Source organism: Vanessa atalanta, chromosome 4 (assembly GCF_905147765.1).
Source record: "Vanessa atalanta chromosome 4, ilVanAtal1.2, whole genome shotgun sequence".
Classification (NCBI taxonomy): Eukaryota; Metazoa; Arthropoda; class Insecta; order Lepidoptera; family Nymphalidae; genus Vanessa; species Vanessa atalanta.
The window spans coordinates 5,661,726-5,681,486 of NC_061874.1; the positions used below are offsets into that span (position 1 = coordinate 5,661,726).

The window sequence follows — 19,761 nt, forward strand, 5'->3', positions numbered from 1 at the left end:
ATTTATTTGCTCCGCTTAACATTATACTCAGAATTTTTCAAGAAGCGTCAACATTAATCTGTCTTGGTATTATCTCGTTTTATAAATAATGCTGTTTTTATCAGATTTCAGAAAAATATTTTCCTTAAGTTTACTCCCACTAAAACTTTTTAGTAGGGATAATTTAAATCTAAAATGCAAAATGAGTATCAATCATGATAATCATTATCCAAAATGAATACAGTTTTTTCTGGCTTATTCAGAAAGACTAGATCTTTTAAAAAGACAAACGTAAATGGAATAAAATTTTAAAACAGTGACATAGTTAAAGTTGTAGGAATGTAGAAAGCTATTATATATGTATAATATATGCAATAATAAAATTAAATGAAAAAAAAAATACATGCTTTACATTGGCATTTTCTTAAATTGTTTTATTATAATAAATTTCAGTTTTTTGTTGGCAGTCTTGTATTGCTGCTTGTAAAAGATTTTCGTACTTTATAACTTACCAAATATGAAATGAAATCCAATTCCATTTTCAAAAAAATGAAAATACTATAATAAAATTAATTAATAATTATAAATAAAAAATATGTATTTTATAAAAATCGTTTGTCCTCACTACGTATCAACGTACAGCCACAACACAACATAGCAAAAGATGAAATTTCGAACTATAAGTTTATATTATAGCGTAATAAACCGCTAAGAAAATAAAAAGAGGTTTTTGAAATTTAAAAATTCTAAAATTCCAACGTCAAGCAATTCGACGGGTAATTTTTTTTCCGTAGGAAGTCGGCACGGCTAGCTTGTTTTATTATATATGCCTAACATAAAGGACAAGAGTTATTGTCAAAGCAATCAGTCACTTAAGCGACGCACAGCACCGGTGACTTGCGGTCGGTCGACCCATCGATCTAAGTCCGCGACAGTTTGCGTGGCCTTAAGTAATGTAACATTGTTCTGTTACCATTATATATTTACGTGTTGCATCCAAGGCACATTTATTATCTGCTAAAAGATAGTCTGCAATTCTTTAGTATATAACGGTTGAGGAAACATTTTTCAAATAGCAAATGCAGTTCGATTTATTAAGAATTCACTTCGTATCTCACTCGTAAAATGTTGACAACCGAATTACAGTTTTGATTCTTAGATATTTTATAATTATTATATAATCAGCTAGCTGAATTCACGCCTTCCTCCGCGCGAAATTAATAAAACTTTGTAGTTCATTTATTTGATCAGTCGAAAATGCACAAACATAATTTAAGTTAACGAAAAATTAATTTAAATAATATAATGAGTTTTATATTCCTTACTTAAAAATGATTAATTCTACATCCTATCGCATTATATGATTTATCGCTCTTGAAATCTTTAACTTCTTGAAATTAAAGAATGTTATACTTTTTTTTTGGTGGTGTCCTGTTTCATGCACACACGATTGGGCAAAAATTCAATATTAATAATAATAGAGGTTTAGTCTAGAGAAAAAAATATTCCATCAACCATTGTTATATAATTGAGTGCTATGGGACGGTGTGTGCCATGGTCTATGACCTACTCGATAATCCTTACTATTTTGTAGGAATCCCATGTCCCTTAATAGGGAAATAAAATTACATAAATAATATTATATTAATATACAAAACGCAGGTACATAGTAAGACAATTAATTTATAATCGACTTCAAAAAATATTTTTCTTTGTGCGCTTATGGGACTCGGGCAGGGAAGAGAAGTTCATCATCTCAGAACTCCGTCATTTAGGTACCGATTTGGATTTTTTTTTGTTTGAGAGGGTTAACTTACCTTTTTTCCTATTTAAATTTAAAGAAAAATTCACTTAACTTTGTGGCTAAAGTTTCTATTACCGTTTAAATGATTGCATTTTATTATTTCTAATGAGATCTGACTATTTAACAGACCATGTAAAACTGAAAGTTACAGCCCGTCCAGAACTGGGTTACCGTGTAAAGACTTCCTCTCTTATTGTGGAGAACATTTTAAACACTAAACTCCTCAACTTGCTTGTCCGCTTGAAGAGATAAAGAGTGTTGTGACTTCAATTAAAATCTGAATTTTTATCCTTCACTTTTTTTTCAAAACTCCAAATGTTGGCGAAAGAGCGGACTATACCAAAATTATATTTATAGATAAGGTTTTTATGCTCAATAGTTGAATTACACGTATTTTATTAAACAAGCGATATTAAACAAGCAACCAAGTAAAAAAACAAGAACACAAATACAAAGCGAGTGTATTTGCTATTTATTCATAGTCTGCTTCCTCTTCCGGTAAATCAATAAAATTACAATACATTGAATGAAACAATTTGTAAAACTGTACAATATTTACTTAACAATCTATAATACAGTACACGTAATTACATAAACAAATCTTATTGTAAATTTAAACATCGCAGTGTCTTTAAAAACTGAATGTATTTAATAATATATTAAATATTAAATAACACCTCATATTAAATAACTTTTCTTAGTACGTATGTATATTCTCTCTTATATTAAGACGTAATTTTATTTTATACAATTTATTTAGTTAAATTTTTAATACTTAATTTGTAGTTATTTATGCCGTTAATATTAAAAACATATAATATAAGAAACATTCTTTATTAACCAACGGAGTTGAAATTTTTCACCTTGAGGCAGTTCAAATGACAACGCATTTTTATGTTAAGTATGGGTTGATTCTACATCCTGGATTTTCTCCGGAAGAAAGTATTCCTAAAGCTAAATAAGCTAGTTTCAAATCGGATTTTACTATAAAATTATTTTTATTAAGCAATTGTTAACACATATATACATATACAGACACACATGTAAATCCTCCTTTCACTTACGCGTACGACGATCCATTATGCAACGTAAAAGATACATATGTCTTGTAAAATGAATGAAATAGTCAAGCCTTCGATAGCTCAGTTGGTAGAGCGGTGGACTGTAGAGATCCGTACGTTGTAATCCATAGGTCGCTGGTTCAAATCCGGCTCGAAGGATTCTTTTGTCGTACCAAAAATAATATACAAAATATGTTAGTAACAATTGAATAATGATTATTTAGATTGATACTATAAATAAAAATATTTTATATGAAATTCTTATTTATTGCAGATTTGCATTGACTGTACAAGGTATCGTTTTCATATGATTCATACTGAATTTTTTTCTCCTTTATTGATACAATCTAAATGGCAAGCATTGTGTTTTCTAACTAATTATTTATGTACAATAATTACGAAATCAAACAGATAAGAAGTTCTGATCTGTAAACGACGGGCCGTCATCTGCTAGACGAGATCTTTTATATGAAGCTCTGAAACAACGCGGAGGCGTCGAAGCTCACTTAAGCCTTTTGTTCTCTAATTCCTGAGATGAACACTGCTTGGTACGCGTACACTGCCGTGCATTGTCGACGCAGGAAACGTTTTTATTAAATAAATAAAACACAATTTAAAAAAATACAATTAAATTCTAAATTATTTCTTATTTTACATCAACATATTAATAATAATATATTTAAAACATAAAACAACTATATATGAAAAAAAAAACATAATGAACTCAAAGTCGTTAAGTTTTCCGGATGCCATAGTATGCTCTCAAAAAAAAATATAATTTTTAAACTCTCAAGAATATTTTTATTGCATTTACTACAGTGTACAAACACCATAAGAGCCCCGTATTGTCTTGACGCCATCAGTCACGACTCGACGAGCGAAAATTGTAACAATGCTGGATTAACAGTTGACGCCTTTATAAATATTCATTTTAGGAGTATTAAATTCGAGGGCCGTTTTGGGAGTTTCGTTTTGTTTTAGCGGCAGATGTGTCGACTATATTATAGACACGTTTTAAACTCACGTACGTTTCAAATTCAAGTTAAAACAAATCGTTTTCAAACTTTTACTCAATAACCATATACATATACATTACTCTGATCCCAATTTGAGTAGCTAAAGCACTTGTGTTATGGAAAATCAGAAGTAGCGGTACCTTATACACCAGAATTAATTTTTCTACATCGACTCGGCCGGGAATCGAACCCGGGAAACCTGTACCCACGAAAACCGGTGTACACACTACTCGACCAAGGAGGTCGTTTAAATAAAAGTAATTCATTGCGTTAAATAATACGAAGTATATTTTATATTACAGATAGGGCACTATTTGCACGTAAAAGCTAGCTAAAAAACTACACTCTATAATAGGTAATGAAGTCAACACTACCCATAGTGAGGTAGCGAAGCGCACTATCGTGGTATCTTCATGCTCGACCGAGTGGAAGCCTTCTGCTTCATCACACAACAGCTACGCACTTCGCAAACTAAAAAATTTAAGCTACCCTCTACTTTTTAGATTATTTTTATTTTAAAAGCGATTCATTCTTATTTATTTTTTATTAATTTAATGGAATGATGTAAATTAATATTAAATATCAATATGAAAATATATTAGTTTAAAAAATTAAAATAATAAAATATATAATATTATTGATGTAATAGAATATTCTGTTTGGACTGATTTCAAATAATTTCAAGTACTTTTCATAAGTATTTTCTTTATAAAACTGAATAATAAATATTAATGAATTTTAATGATATTCTGAAAATAATGATTTATTTAAATAGTCAATTTTGAATTTTTTCATTGTTTGTAAAATTACGTGCTAATACAAAATATCACGAGGAAATCTGTATTTGTTGGATCTACAAATCCGCATTGGAACAGTTAGACGGAATAGGCTTCAAAACTTCAAGAGGATACTAGACTGCTACTTTACTACCTTTGCGTAGTAAAACGTAATGTGTGTAACAATAGTCATGCTGTATTAAAATAAATATTAGCACTGAAAACGATTATACGTATTTATTACCATTTCCATTGATTCATGACACGAAAAACATTAAGAGGTATTGTTTACAAATAATTAATTGACGAATACAACTGCGCCTGTTGATATTGGCGTAATAACTGCAATACCATATCCATAGAAATAAATATATTGCTACTAAAAAGCCACAACGGCGACAATCTAAAATATATTCTATATACATAATTATAAAGTTCAAAATATTTTAAAGTATTGGTTCAGTTGGATGGGCAGTTCTGAACGGTCGTACACGGTGAATTTAAAAGGATATTAATTTTATTCATTGGGAAATAGAGAATATATTGGCTTGGATTAGTTTAACGATTTTACCAATTTTCATAAAGCTTAACTATCCTAATGGCTATTGAACATTGATCTTTATTATCAGCTTATAAGGTTTATTTTTGTTTGATATCGTATCGTAGTATAGGTAATAATAGTTAGTGTCACACAACGGGTGATACAGGGTGGCGGACACTGTGCAACGCGTGCCCGTGAATAATATGTCTCTAACGGGCGATTAACGTCAGACATCAGTCGAACCGTTTTTACGTTGCATCCGATAAATGTCGAAGCTTATAAAAACAAGAAGTCATCACGAACGAATGTATAACAATTTAAATTTAATATATTATATAAGTAATTTCATACTTAGGTATGAACCGGGATGGCAATCATGGAACGTTGAATATCGTGGATTTAAATCTTGGCAAGCACTGCTCATTTTCACGTTTTGTGTTTGTTATTTTATCGAGTGTTCGGCGGTGAAGGCAAATGCCGTTCATATTGCGGGCGAAACTATGGGATGTCATGACTATCCCAAAATCGTATACGTCAAATTGACGACCTTCTAAAAATAGTGAATTTACGTAAATTTTATAAATTCATAAGCAAGTTATTATTTTTTTAATTTTCGTTATTTCGATATCATAAACATACATATATGTGTTATGTAGTTGAAAAACTTGGCTGTGAGCAAGCAGGTTAGATTATGAACCAAAGAGACACCCGAAAGTATTTGGCTGCAACCGTTCCTTCGACCTTACTTTTATTTGAGAGACTACATTCATATTTTTCCTCTTCTTTTATTATATTATAAAAATGTTATTTTATATTATTACAACTTATAATATTTTATTAAAACCTAATTTAAAAAAAAGTTCTACACAGTAACTGTAACTGTACAAGATTTACAAAGTCAAAGATCATGTTTTTTTTTATGTAGAACTATCATTCTCGCTTATTAATAGTCAAAAATGTACCAGTCATTCGGAAATAAACACTTCAGACCCGAGAAAACTGACACAAACAACTTATCGACTTTTGTTTTCTTAACGATATCTATGGCTTATCATAAAATGAATAATTAACTTACTTACGTAATATATACACGTATATATATTAATATAGCACACTATTTATACCTCACGTAACCAGATAGCCATTAGCCAAGGATTAAAGTAGATGCCAAACGGTAAATCAATGAAGCCTGTCTAGTCAGGTTAATCAAATGTATCCACTGGGGTTTAGGGATATACACTAGGTACAGTCGGGAAGTTAATTTAAAATTTATAAATAAAAATAAAAAGATATCTTTAATCACATCACAGTTATAAAATAATATTTCATATTTGAAAGAGATTAAAATTAAATAAATACTGTAATTACTTTTGTACAACGATAATGTATGTAGAAAAAATGTTACTCTAAATGATTAACAGGCAAATGGTTATTGTAATATCATATTCATTAAGACATAAAATATAATATATATAATTATTTTAGATATGTTGTGCTTAATATTTCTTAAGCTTAACACGATAAAATATATATAACAATATAAAATTAATTGTAAATTAATAATATATATTTTATAAAATTGTGCTCGGTAGTTCGCATCGACATGAACATATAAGCGCATTCCTGGAATTACTGCGCGTTGTCTGAATATTGCTTACTCAACGAAATAAGCTTAATGTTACTTTGATCGACCTGAATACACATAGGATAAGCTATGGCTATATACTTCAACATAATTTATTTATTATTATTTATATATTATTTATTATATGAATCGAATTCATATAACACATTACTCAATAAAAAAAATATAAAGATAAAAAAAAACCAAAGTTATGGTTGGTAAATTTTATTTGTAGATCTGAAAAAAAAAATGTATAATTACGAAAACGATATAAAATTTTTTTTTAAACGTTTTAATCGTTCGGTGTCAAATCTATCGCACCTTCTTTATCATTGGTACACAATTGCCTCATAAAATCCCATTTCGCCGACAGTGAAAAATCGTAGTCATCGTTTGAACACAATTTTTATGGGCACAATTTCTTTAGCATAAATGTAAAAATCGGCCCGTCTTTATAAAAACATCTCTTCAATTGTCATTCATGAGGGCGGCGCGCGTATTTGTCACCCGCCATGTCGGCCGCAGATCGCGTTCCAAATATAAAAATGCAATTTTAAATAAAAACTCGTAAGATTCGAACCCTCACAATAAAAAGATGCTCTGCTAGACTTGCATGCAAGGATATTGTTCATGTTATGATTTTGTAATTTAGATTAAATATGAAATAATAATATATGTAATCGAATGTCGTAATTGAGATTACTTATATTGTTTATTGCAACAGTCATTAAACAAAAAATAAAATATAATTATAAAAATGTTTTTTTTTTTTTTTAAGTAATATATCTGCTAAAAAAGTTTACTTTGGAAATTTTTATGTTTATTATGATAGTTACAGATTACATTATACAAAACATATAACAAAAACAAACAGAGATATCATTTTATCATCTAAGATGCAATTCCACAAGCTTTACGAGAACTTCAAAATTTGTTTCTACATTTAAATAATATCACTATAAAGAAAGTTTACAACGTCATTAGGAAAACAGGCAATATCAAAAACCAATACAATCGTCAATAAATTTTACAAACGAAATCAAACACAGGGCTTTCAGGGAGTACCGCCGATATGAATTTGGTATTCACTACGTCGTCAAGAAGACATCAGCGGCGAAATATTATAATAGCATAATGGTGTCAGGTGGTGTTGTTCCATGGGGCTCCTTCTCTGTGTATGAGCTTGGGAGGACCAATATTTTATTTCATCGATATCGATATTTTAGATTATCATAATATTTGATTTTGTATATTATTTCTTTACATGAGTAGAACTACAGGGTAGTTTTACCGGGCCTAATTTTTAAAATTAAAATTAAAATAAATACAAAGAAAAACATTATTTTATCTATTAACATATTAACATCTTTATAATTTATTAAATATAATTTATGTATTTATATTATATTGCACTCCATCAAGGAAATATTTAGATGGTTACAAAATACTTAAAAGTATTTCTAAGAGTTATTGCTGTAGCTATATATTATACCATATTTTTTTTAAACTTTTTTTTTTTATTAAAACAAAAACCAGAACACTTTCGCAGTAAGTTTCTTAATTGCTATATATTTTTAATTGGTATTAAAATAGGTAACATTTGAATAGCGTTACAAATTGCTTGCTTTAATACCAGATCAAGTTATCGATACATTTAAAGACATCTCTAAACATACCTTCGGCGACACAGCGTCGCTTGACACGATGCGTACCTATCGTAAGCGGGTTTAGGCTCGTGATATGAAAGCGAAGTGACGTCACAAAACTCGACTGGCAAACAGTAACGAAACTCTGAGATCTCTCGAGTTTTATCGTTCGTCGGATTGTCGTGTGCTTAGTTTTATTGCACTCTCGGTGTTTAGATACAACCGCTGCGGTGTGAATTCCAAATAGCTCCGAATATTCATGTATGAAAATCAACGCGTCGAATTGCCAGAATTCGTTTTATTGCTGTTTCCAACTATGGAACTATTGTACTGTACGGCCATAAAACTACCCAGAAATAACTCAGCTCTTTATACCGAGCCCCAATGCATTGTTTACTTTAATAATGATGATTGTCCACAATGTAAACGTGCCACATGAAAATGGCAATTAAGAATGAAAAATGATCATTACCGCTGTTATAATTAAAAAGCCCTGACATGTTCTTATGACTAGTCGCTCAGACTTTGATTAATATGGGTTATGACAGTTCTTTGTCATAAAAACTGACACGAATATATTCATTTTACCGTCGTTGGGCAAGTTGAGCTATGAATAAATACGTACCATTACGCTTTCGACTTTTCTTTTTTTTATAACTAATTAAATTCATGTGCTCATTTGATAAATGACCAAAAAAAAAATTATTGGTTTTAGTTATAATTCCTAATAATGCAAATATTGTTATAGTATTAATAAAAAAAAAATGACATTGTAAAGTAAACATATTTTATTATTTTACGTAATACAAAAACATTTTATTCTTTGCAACGATATGGTTAATCCATAGCAGTCAAGTTTAAATCGCTGCAAACGAAAATGTCAGCTTGTAATCTATGTAATTAAGTGTATGTCAGGGCGGGTTTACTCATAGTCGAGTCGCGGGGCTTTGACGGGTAAGTATGAATAGAAACTCGGCAGCCGTATTCAATCCTTTTTATAATTTTTAATTTTTAAGTAGCTAATAACAACGTCTCATAGAAAAACTGTAGTATGTAGTAAGTATGTAGCTTTACTATGAGACTTGAGACTACTTCTTTATATATAAGTATTCCATAAATTCGCCAATCACTGAGCAGGTCCGAAACTCTGAGCAGTTCCTGAGACTTGGGTGTAGGTTTAAACCCATTGCAATGCACATTAACGCTCACTTTCGATGTTCACGTTGCCTGGGCAAATTTGGAAATAACCTGTTAGCGCAGCTTTAAATATTCTTAACATCAAAATTACTGCAGTTCTCGAGAAGTCGAGAAGAAGAGAAGAAGAATTGATATCATTGATAAGCAGGAATTGACAAATTTCAAATCGGCGTATCCATTGTCGACAACGACCTTTATGCTCGGATCTGCCAAAAAGCTGGTGATCCAGATGCATAATTTCCCATGAAGATCATAGAAATGAAACTTCTAAAGAAGCGCTTTGGTTCGTACGCGATCGAAGGCGTTCGATATATCCAAACTGGCTGCTAATGCAAAGCTACTATTTTAATGTTATAAATAACGAATCCAGTGAGTACAAATTACAAGACTATATTTAATGAATAGCTATTTAAGTAATGTATCATAAGACCAAAAATTTAAGAAACAAGGAAAACCAAGAAACGTTTTATTATAGTTTATCGCGTTAATTTATGCACTGCTTAAATACAAGACTAAATGAGCATATTCAACAATGTCAGTAGACGTAACACCCTCGAGATTCGCACAGACTTCGCGAGTTAACTCTTGTTAAATGAATTATTTCCCGCCGAGGTGGCGCCTCTATTGACGGAGCAAACTTCGCTAAATAGTTTCGTTCCCACTGCTATTATTGTTTAGAAACTGTCGCGTAACTTACTGACAGACAATGCTGGCTGTACAATTTAGTTGCGTGTGCTTCGGTAGATAATAAAATTGAATACGATGATACGTGTCAAAATATACTGCGCTGATTACTTATCGCACATACTATATCGTTGAATAATAACAAATTTGTAAGATTTGGCTTTCGTTAAATACTACGCATCTTTTTAAAAAAAATCTTCACAAAAAATCCTTCGAGCCGGATTTGAACCAGCGACCTATGGATAACAGTTACATCAGCTACAGTCCACCGCTCTACCAACTGAGCTATCGAAGGTATAGAAGACAGCGCCATTTGTGGCAACATGTTACATACTTATTATGTAAGCAAAAGTGAAAGGTGCGCTCTACTTTTATACGAATATTTACACCATGTATACACTAAAATACCAAGTATAATAACTTTAAACTATTTGTTGAACAATGTTAGTATATTTTTATAAATCAATAAAATGTCATGCACTGGATGCATTTACATACGGCTACCGTTAATTAAAAATCTCTGTTGTATTCAAATGAATCAATAAATAATTAAATGTTAAAATTATATAATTAATACTTATAGCCCAGTGATTAGAACGCGTGCATCTTAACCAATGATTTCGGGTTCAAACCCAGGCAGGCACCACTGAATTTTCATGTGCTTAATTTGTGTTTATAATTCATCTCGTGCTCGGCGGTGAAGGAAAACATCGTGAGAAAACCTGCATGTGTCTAATTTCAACGAAATTCTGCCACATGTGTATTCCACCAACCCGCATTGGAGCAGCGTGGTGGAATGTGCTCCAAAAACCTTCTCCTCAAGGGAGAGGAGGCCTTAGCCCAACAGTGGAAAATTTACAGGCTGCTAATGTAATGCTAATGTAGCTTATTGGCTAAAAAAATCGATTATTATTATAACTTATGTATATATCCTCCTGACTTATTTTATCTACGGCGGCTATTATTAATGGAGACTGTGGCTAACTGCGCAGGAGACTTTATAGTGCTCAAGTGTGAACGAGTCAACGTAGACACATGAACACTTCTAGAATCCAAAGAGATAGCCATTCGATATATTCAAAGACGGCTTAGGAGCGAGATCAACGGCATAGGTGCTTTCCGAGGCACAGGAGGGTGTTAACACTGCCACAGTTTTTTTTTTAATTCGTGACAAGGAAACTCCCTAGTTTTTTAGTAGCCCAACGTGATTTTTAATCTAGGGTTTGCAGTCGTGTAGGTTAGCCAGTAGACCATCGTGTCAATTTGTTGACGTGATATCATTAAAACAACGAGGACTACTCGTACATCACACTTGAACCAATACTGATTAAAACGCTATTGTCCATTTTCTGTGATCTACAATAATAACATCATTATCTGTCTTTGTACACAATGTTGCAATAACTTAGTGTTTCTTTGTTCAATCTTAAAACTATAATTATCATTAAACAGATATTTTTAATGATGTAGATGTTTTATTTAATTATATTTGACATTGAATATCATTATGTTAATCTTATGTTCCCTTATTATAATATATTACTAATATTATTATTTTCCCGCGATCATGAGTAAATTATTTTGTTTTCTATATATGTTATATTCTATACTAGCAGAACCTGTGGCTTTAATCGCGCAAAATTTGTAAAACTTTACTTATGCCGATCTCCTTTCTCGGGACTCAAACTATCTCCACATCAAATCTGATCTAAAACGGTTCAGCAGTTTAAGCGTGATGAGGTAACAGACGAGCTATTTTCGTAATTATAATATTAGTATAGATTCATAGTATATATTTATTTTTTATCAAACTCGCTTTTTAGTTTAATTTCTATTAGTGTCGAATACACTAATATAAGTTAAATTAAAAAAAATGGGGATCTAAGAAGTGCAAAAATATAAACTATTTTTGAGTCATCGTGCTTAATAAAGGATATAGTTTTTTAGTAGTCAATTTTTTTCGTATGGTTAATGAGATTTAAAAAAACTATGTATAATTCCTACATCGGACTTGTATGATTTTGGTATGTTTCTGTAACATCAGATGTCCGATAATGAACAGTTTGTTTATTATTCATGTTGGGGGCCAAACATCTTCCAAACCTTATGCATGTTTATGTATATAGTTAAACAGTTGTACAGTTGACGCTAATTATATAATATGTTTCTTTAAGATTATAACATGAATGATTTGATTCGCATTTCAATTATAATCCGTTACTGACATTCTCTGGAAGCAAATCAGCTTACCACGCTAACCTGCAGCGATTCCCAATTAATATGTTAATGTAAGAATATATTCGGGTTAGACGGTGCACGTTGCATTGAGCGCAAGATGCAGAAACTCCCTCGTTCATATTCATAACCATTACAGCTTATGCGTTTAATACTTTTTGGAATTAAAACATTAATATAATAATTCAGAAATTATTATTATTCAATCATTTTTTATTAAAATTTATATTACCAAATTAATGAGTGAATTTGAATTAAGCAGGTCAATTTATCGGCGTTAACTATTGAATATTTTTATTCAATTAATTATTGGATTTTTTTAAACTTATTTAAGATAATATTTGTATCAAGCTATATTTTTACCATAAATATTGCTCAAGATGTTTCATAGCAGGCGACCTCGATACTTTTGTAGACGATTTTTTATTTGTAGACGAATTAAAACTAAATTTAAAAAGTATTAAACCTCAATATCAATATTGATGACGAATTATATTTTATCTGTTAAAAATTATAATTATATATTTTTTAAATATTTTTAATATTTCACAACTGGAATGTTTTAAGCAGAAATCTAGTTCAAAAATTTAAAATATATCTTCCTATTAAGTTAATTTCAACTGATCTTTTTTTTATTATCAAATAATCTGACTTACGTTACGATAAAATTATTTAAAAATGTTCTATATGTTCAAACAAGATATTATTTAACTGGTTACATAAATTAATTATTCTCATTTAAAAAAAATGTGTTGATACTTAATTTCACCAACATTCATATACCTTCGATAGCTCAGTTGGTAGAGCGGTGGACTGTAGATGATCATAAGTTGTAATCCATAGGTCGCTGGTTCAAATCCGGCTCGAAGGATTTTTTTTAAGCTTAAAAGTTTCAACAACAAACAAAACAACACAATTTCTAAAACCGTTATGTTTGTAACGTTTTTATTATAAGTATCTATAGACAGACATACTCAGTCTTTAAACTAATCTTGAAGATTCCACTGAGAAGATCTTAATTCAATTTTGTGATTTTTTAGCTGATTTTTGATCCACCAATAGATATACTTCCATTTCCACTAGAAATAATGGTATTCACAGGAGAGGGAATATGGATTATTATTATTGCTCCTTATTCAAAATCAAATAAAGATGTACGTAATACTTTGTATTTAAAAAAAAAATAATCTATGCAAAATAAAACTAGTACTAAACTACTATATATAAATATATATTAAATATGTAGCCCTTTCGCTTGGTCTTGGAAGTCAGATGACTTCCATTGCTCAAAGAGTAGAGCGGTAGAAAAGTCGCTGATAACATTAATCTATACATATATTATAAATGCGAAAATAAATCTTTCTGTCTATCTGTTTATTGTTTTTACGGACAAACCACTGAAACGCATTTAATGAAATTTGCTATGAAGTAAGCTTGAACTCCAAACAAGGACATATGTTAATTTATATGCCTAGTAACTGACGACCAACCCCTAATACGAGCAATGGCGCGGGTGACCACGAGTTTTAATATAAGACCAATTTCATAGACCTACGAAATAAAACATCATTTTAAGTTATCGGATATTATTGTTGCATTAGCAGCCTATAAATTTCCCACTGCTGGGCTAAAGGCCTCCTCTCCCTTTGAGAAGAAGGTTTTTGGAGTATATTCCACCACGCTGCTCCACTGCGGGTTGGCGGAATACACATGTGGCACAATTTCGTTGAAATTAGACACATGCAGGTTTCCTCACGATGTTTTCCTTCACCGCCGAGCACGAGATGAATAAAAAAAACAAATTAAGCACATGAAAATTTAGTGGTGCCTGCCTGGGTTGAACCCGAAATCATCGGTTAAGACGCACGCGTTCTAACCACTGGGCCATCTTGATATTATTGTTGTGCTTGCCATTATTTAAGAGGTACATTGTGTCACCTATAAAGTCCAAAAAGAGCAGAGGTGAGAGGGCACATCTTTGTCGTAAATCGACATGCACCTTTTTATCTTTAGGGATGAGTACATCGTGTACACAAAAATAATTATCTTATCTACCTTTAATATTTGGATCACCATTTTTAGAAACACCAATTTACATAAGTCGGGTTCTGATGAAATTACAACATAATGTGTGGTAGGCTTTTTCATTTTTGATAAAATATAACTCTTTTTGTAGTTCTGATGTCTGTTCTAATAAGATACGTAGGATTTTGATCTGGTCAATGCACGAAGGATTTGGTTTGCGGACAGAATTTTCATTCCGCGAACAGCTTCTGACACTCTATCCGGGATAATCTAACAAAGCACCATGGAAGAGTTCGCAACCAGACATATCTCCAATTACGGTACAGTTAGGTTACCTTTCTTAAAAAGAGTGAATACCGTTTTTCTTGTTTTTCAGTAGCAATAATATAATCATTAATAAGGTATATGTTCTGATAATATTAATTTTAAAGTAACAATTATACTGATAAATATCTGATTAACCTTTATTAGAAATCTCGTTACCTAATTTTTCGATGAAAGTAATATTTAAATGATCACGTTTTAAGTTATCATTCAAGATATTATGTAACTGATTATTTGAAATAATAAAAAAAAACATGTTGATAGTTAATTTTGTCACAATTCATATACCTTCGATAGCTCAGTTGGTAGAGCGGTGGACTGTAGAAAGCGAAAAGTTGTAATCCATAGGTCGCTGGTTCAAATCCGGCTCGAAGGATTTTTTGACACTTAAATGTAAAACTACATCAATTCTAAAACCGCTATCAATAAAAGGTTTTTTGTATATAGATGTATGTATAGACTGACATACACAGTATTGGACGAATCACGGAAACCGTTGAACAGACTTTAATGCAACTTTGTGTTATTATATCTCATTGAACATTAGAAGAAAGACTAAGCGCAGTTCTTTCTTATTAAAATTCCATATTCACATTATGGTGTAGGAAGATAATTTATGAATCAAAATCCTAGTAAATAATAGTCGTAATAAATATTAAAAACGTACATAACTTCGTTTTACATTTCCTTCTAAAACATTACAAAAACAAAAAATACTATTTGACACAACAAACGTAAATATCAAGTCGATACAAAAAATTGTGATTAAAAATAAAAAGAAATGTTATACAACCTATATGGTCGTTGCTCCATTATAGATTGAAGGTAGATTGACTGGCATTGCGTATCTAGAAATTCTAAAATTCTACGTTCCTTAATAGATAATTAATGTGGGTAGATATAATAAAAGCTGTAAGAAATAGTTAATATTTCTTACAGCTTTTATTAACGCCAATGCACCACCAACCTTGTGAACTAAAATGCTATGTTCCTTGAGCCTGTAGTTACACTGGCGCACTCACCCACACTCACCAAACTAGAACACAACAATACTGCAGTTTGGCGGTAGATTATATGATTGATGATTGATTTATATAGTTTTTAGAAAATGATTGAAAAAATAAACAAATTAAATAAATAAAGCGGGATCTAGACCATATTCACACTTATTTTATGTATACAATATGTTCCTCATTCCTCCGCATAACATGTAATAATATATATATAAGGTCGTGGGTTTTTCAAGCATTAAACAATTTGATTCATCTAAAAAATAGAGTTTAATTTTGTTAATAACAAATAAATTTTACAATACAAATGATTAACTAATACAAACCTAAAAAATAGAGAATCGACAATTGCAATGTTCATGCTTTATTTATTTCCTTAAAGAGAACTGGAATTGTCCTTTCCACTCTTAACTGAACTAAAATACTAATTAATAAAAAAAAAACGTTTATCACTACGTTTTAAATAAATATTTAAATTAATTGACACTTCTTATGTCATTAAAAAAATATTATATGGTTTTTTTACTGAGACGGCCTCCTTCGACTCAACTGCCAACACTCAAATGTAATCACAAAGCTTACATCTCCCCCCTTCGAAATATAAATGAGAAAATTTATATTTCCTCTTAAGTAATATTTAGCTGTGAAAACTAAAAATCAGTATGCATAGGGATAAGCTTTGTGACATGATATAGTCCAGTTGATCTTGTTCCACGACCAGTATTTATTTTAAAAACTGAATCCGATATTTTTTCTTCTATTTCAAATGGGCCAAATCTAATTTCATCCATCTTTTTTTTGTTTAATTTGTTCCCATAGTCAACATATACCATATCTCCTTTTTTAAAATCATATTGTAATCTATTCTTGGCAAATAAAGTTTTATTATAGTCATGCGATTTTATAGACCTTTGGAGTGCTATTTTCCTGTCTTCTTCCAAACTTTTTGTTAATAACTGTTTTTCTTTTAATTCATGTGGTAACAAGTCTGTAGATTCCCCAGATAACAAATATTTAGGAGAAAATCCTGTTACAGAATGGTCTGTTTCATTATATCTGTTTCTACATTCTTCAGCTATTTTTGACCAATTTCTTTTTCCTTTTGATTCATTCATTTTGCATCTTATTTTGTTTACAATAGTCTGATTTAGCCTTTCGTTTAAACCATTTGAGAACGGTGCATCTACCGCAGTAAATAGTAATTGAATGTTTCGGTTCTTAAGATAATTTTTGAATTCAATCGAATTAAAAGCTGGATATTGATCAGAGAGTAAGATGTCTATTGTTTCTTCTTTAGGAATTTTTTCTATGAGTTTAATGAAGTCTCGAGCGTGTTGATTCTTAGAACATAGGGTATATGCATATCTAGTAAAGTGGTCAACTAGTAGATGTAAATACTTTTTTGTTGATCTTTGCCCACCAAATCCTCCTATTGTGTCCAGTGACATTATTTGAAAGGGTTTATTAGCTGGGCCCAATTGCGATATGAAGCCATACTTTTTATTTAACCTTGTTTTATTTTTTATACAAGTCTCACAGTTTTTGCATATATATTTGATATTTTCTGATAGATTCGGTGCAGTATAAAAGCGTTTTATTTTAGATTCTGTTTGATTTATTCCAGTATGACAATATTTTTCATGGGTTTTTTTTATTATAATTTTACTGTAATTTTCACTTAGAAGTATTTTTTTATTACTTTTACCACTTTTTTTGTAGTAAATTCCATCTTCCAACACAATGTTCTTTTCATGTTCTTTTATTTGCAAATTTTGTGCTTGATCACATTTTATGTCATGAATATCAATAATATTAACCGTCCTTAAATTATCTTCATTATTAGCATCTATGTCCAACACTGGGTTTCTGCTGAGACAATCTGCTTCTGTATTATTTTTTCCTGGGAAATATTTTATTTCACAATTATATTGTGACAGATAATATGACATATCGCCTAATTCATCATCAGGTCTGTTTCTTATATTTAACTTCTCTAAGGGTTTGTGATCTGTATAGACAGTAAAATAGTTTCCAATCAACCAATGTTGCCAAAATTTTATACTCTCTTTTATGGCTAAGCATTCCAAAAATATAGCTTTTTTATTTCTTTGTGATTCATTTATTTTTTTAGAAAAATATGCTACCGGTCTTTCTTCGCCATTATGTTGAATTTGTTTTAAAACTGCTCCTATTCCTACAGCACTGGCATCTGTATAGATAAGTATTGGTGCTTGTGGATTATAAATGGCTAGTATTGGTTTGGAACACAAATAATCTTTAATTTTCTGAAATGCATCCTCACATTGTTGTGTCCAATTAAATATCTGATCTTTCCGCAGTAATTTATGTAAAGGGTCAAGAACGATTGAAACATTTGGAATGTATTTTCCATAAAAATTAATTTTCCCTAAAAATTGTCGTATTTGTTTTCTATTTTGAGGAGCAGGAAAATCTTTAATTGATTTTAAATTGTCTTTTAGAGGTGTAATCGTATTCTTTTGTAATATATGGCCTAAATACTTAACAGAATCACTTGCAAATTTGCATTTTGTAAATTTCAACCTGAAACCCTCTTCTTGAATAGCATCCAACAATTTTTTTAAGTGTGTGATATGTTCATCAAATGATTTAGAAAAAACCAGTATGTCATCAATAAAATTCACTGCAAACCCCGACAGGTCATTTTTTCTTATAATATTTCCCAAAATTCGTTGAAATATGGCCGGTGATGTTTTAAGGCCAAAGGGTAAACAAGTCCACTGTGTTACAAAACCAGTTTTGTATTTGTCTGTAAATTTTAATGGAATAGACCAAAAAGCTGAATTTATATCTAGAGTTGTAAAATAATTACAATTTATTGTTTTTGTTATTAAGTCTTCTATGAGGGGAAATGGTTGTGATTGAGGTATGATTAGTTTATTTAAATCTCTGAAGTCTATGCATAATCTACTTTTTTTTCCTTCATCCCTTTTAAAAGCTAAGGTCACAGGTGCCGCAAACGGACTGTATGATTCTTCAATCAATCCATGTTTTAACAGTTGTGAGATTTGATTTTCTATCTCTAGCTTGTCTTGAACTGAACATCTATAAGGTCTTTTATAACAATATTTTTCAACTTGTAAATCTATACACGCTTCATAGTTCTTCACTTTTCCAGTGTCAAATTTATTTTTTGCAAAGATATCAGTGTAACTATCCAATAATATGTTTATCTGTTTCCTTTGATTAGTATTTAAGTGTTCTGTATCTATATTAAATTTGTTTGTATCTATACCTTCATTAAAGTTTACAGCATATTCTTTTTCTTCTATATATATTCCCATATTTTTAGTTTGTTCGTCTTCAAAATTATTCTTATTTCTTATTTTGAAATTGTCTGTTTTTTGTATTTGGATATTTAAATTCTCATCATGAGTCAACCCAAATTTATGTATTGAATCTAACCCTAGTATTAAATCATACTCAAAATGTTCATTTTCATAGATAAATGCATTTATTTTAATCTTCTTATGCAATAACTCCGCATCTAACGTAATCAATCCTTTTGTTTTGCCCCCTCCACTTATTGTTTTTATTGTGTTATAAAAATAATTTGGTTTCATATTCGTCACATGAACTAGTTTTGAATTTATTAATGTTATTCGTGAACCAGGATCATATAGTCCCTTGGCTTCTAATGTATTATTTAACGTCACTGTAATCTCAATTAGTGGAGGAAATTTTAGTTTTTTGGATCTTCATTACTCAGTTCAACTTTTAATATTGAATTAGAATTAAGGTTTTTATCATCTGTTTTTTTTTCCATAGTTATACCAGCAAATACTCTCTGGATGAGATCT

At 30.5% G+C, this 19,761-nt stretch overlaps 4 non-coding genes across 4 annotated transcripts; 3 read left to right on the forward strand and 1 right to left on the reverse strand.

Moving 5' to 3' along the window:
* The first annotated feature begins 2,914 nt into the window (after positions 1 to 2,914).
* On the forward strand, positions 2,915 to 3,003 carry Trnay-gua. Its single transcript is given in 2 exon segments — positions 2,915 to 2,951; positions 2,968 to 3,003. It is a non-coding gene; the product is annotated as a tRNA-Tyr (tRNA).
* Positions 3,004 to 10,536: 7,533 nt separating this feature from the next.
* Trnay-gua lies at positions 10,537 to 10,623 on the reverse strand. Its single transcript is given in 2 exon segments — positions 10,537 to 10,572; positions 10,587 to 10,623. It is a non-coding gene; the product is annotated as a tRNA-Tyr (tRNA).
* A 2,722-nt stretch (positions 10,624 to 13,345) lies between these two features.
* On the forward strand, positions 13,346 to 13,434 carry Trnay-gua. Its single transcript is given in 2 exon segments — positions 13,346 to 13,382; positions 13,399 to 13,434. It is a non-coding gene; the product is annotated as a tRNA-Tyr (tRNA).
* Positions 13,435 to 15,199: 1,765 nt separating this feature from the next.
* On the forward strand, positions 15,200 to 15,288 carry Trnay-gua. The gene is given in 2 exon segments: positions 15,200 to 15,236; positions 15,253 to 15,288. It is a non-coding gene; the product is annotated as a tRNA-Tyr (tRNA).
* Positions 15,289 to 19,761: the final 4,473 nt, after the last annotated feature.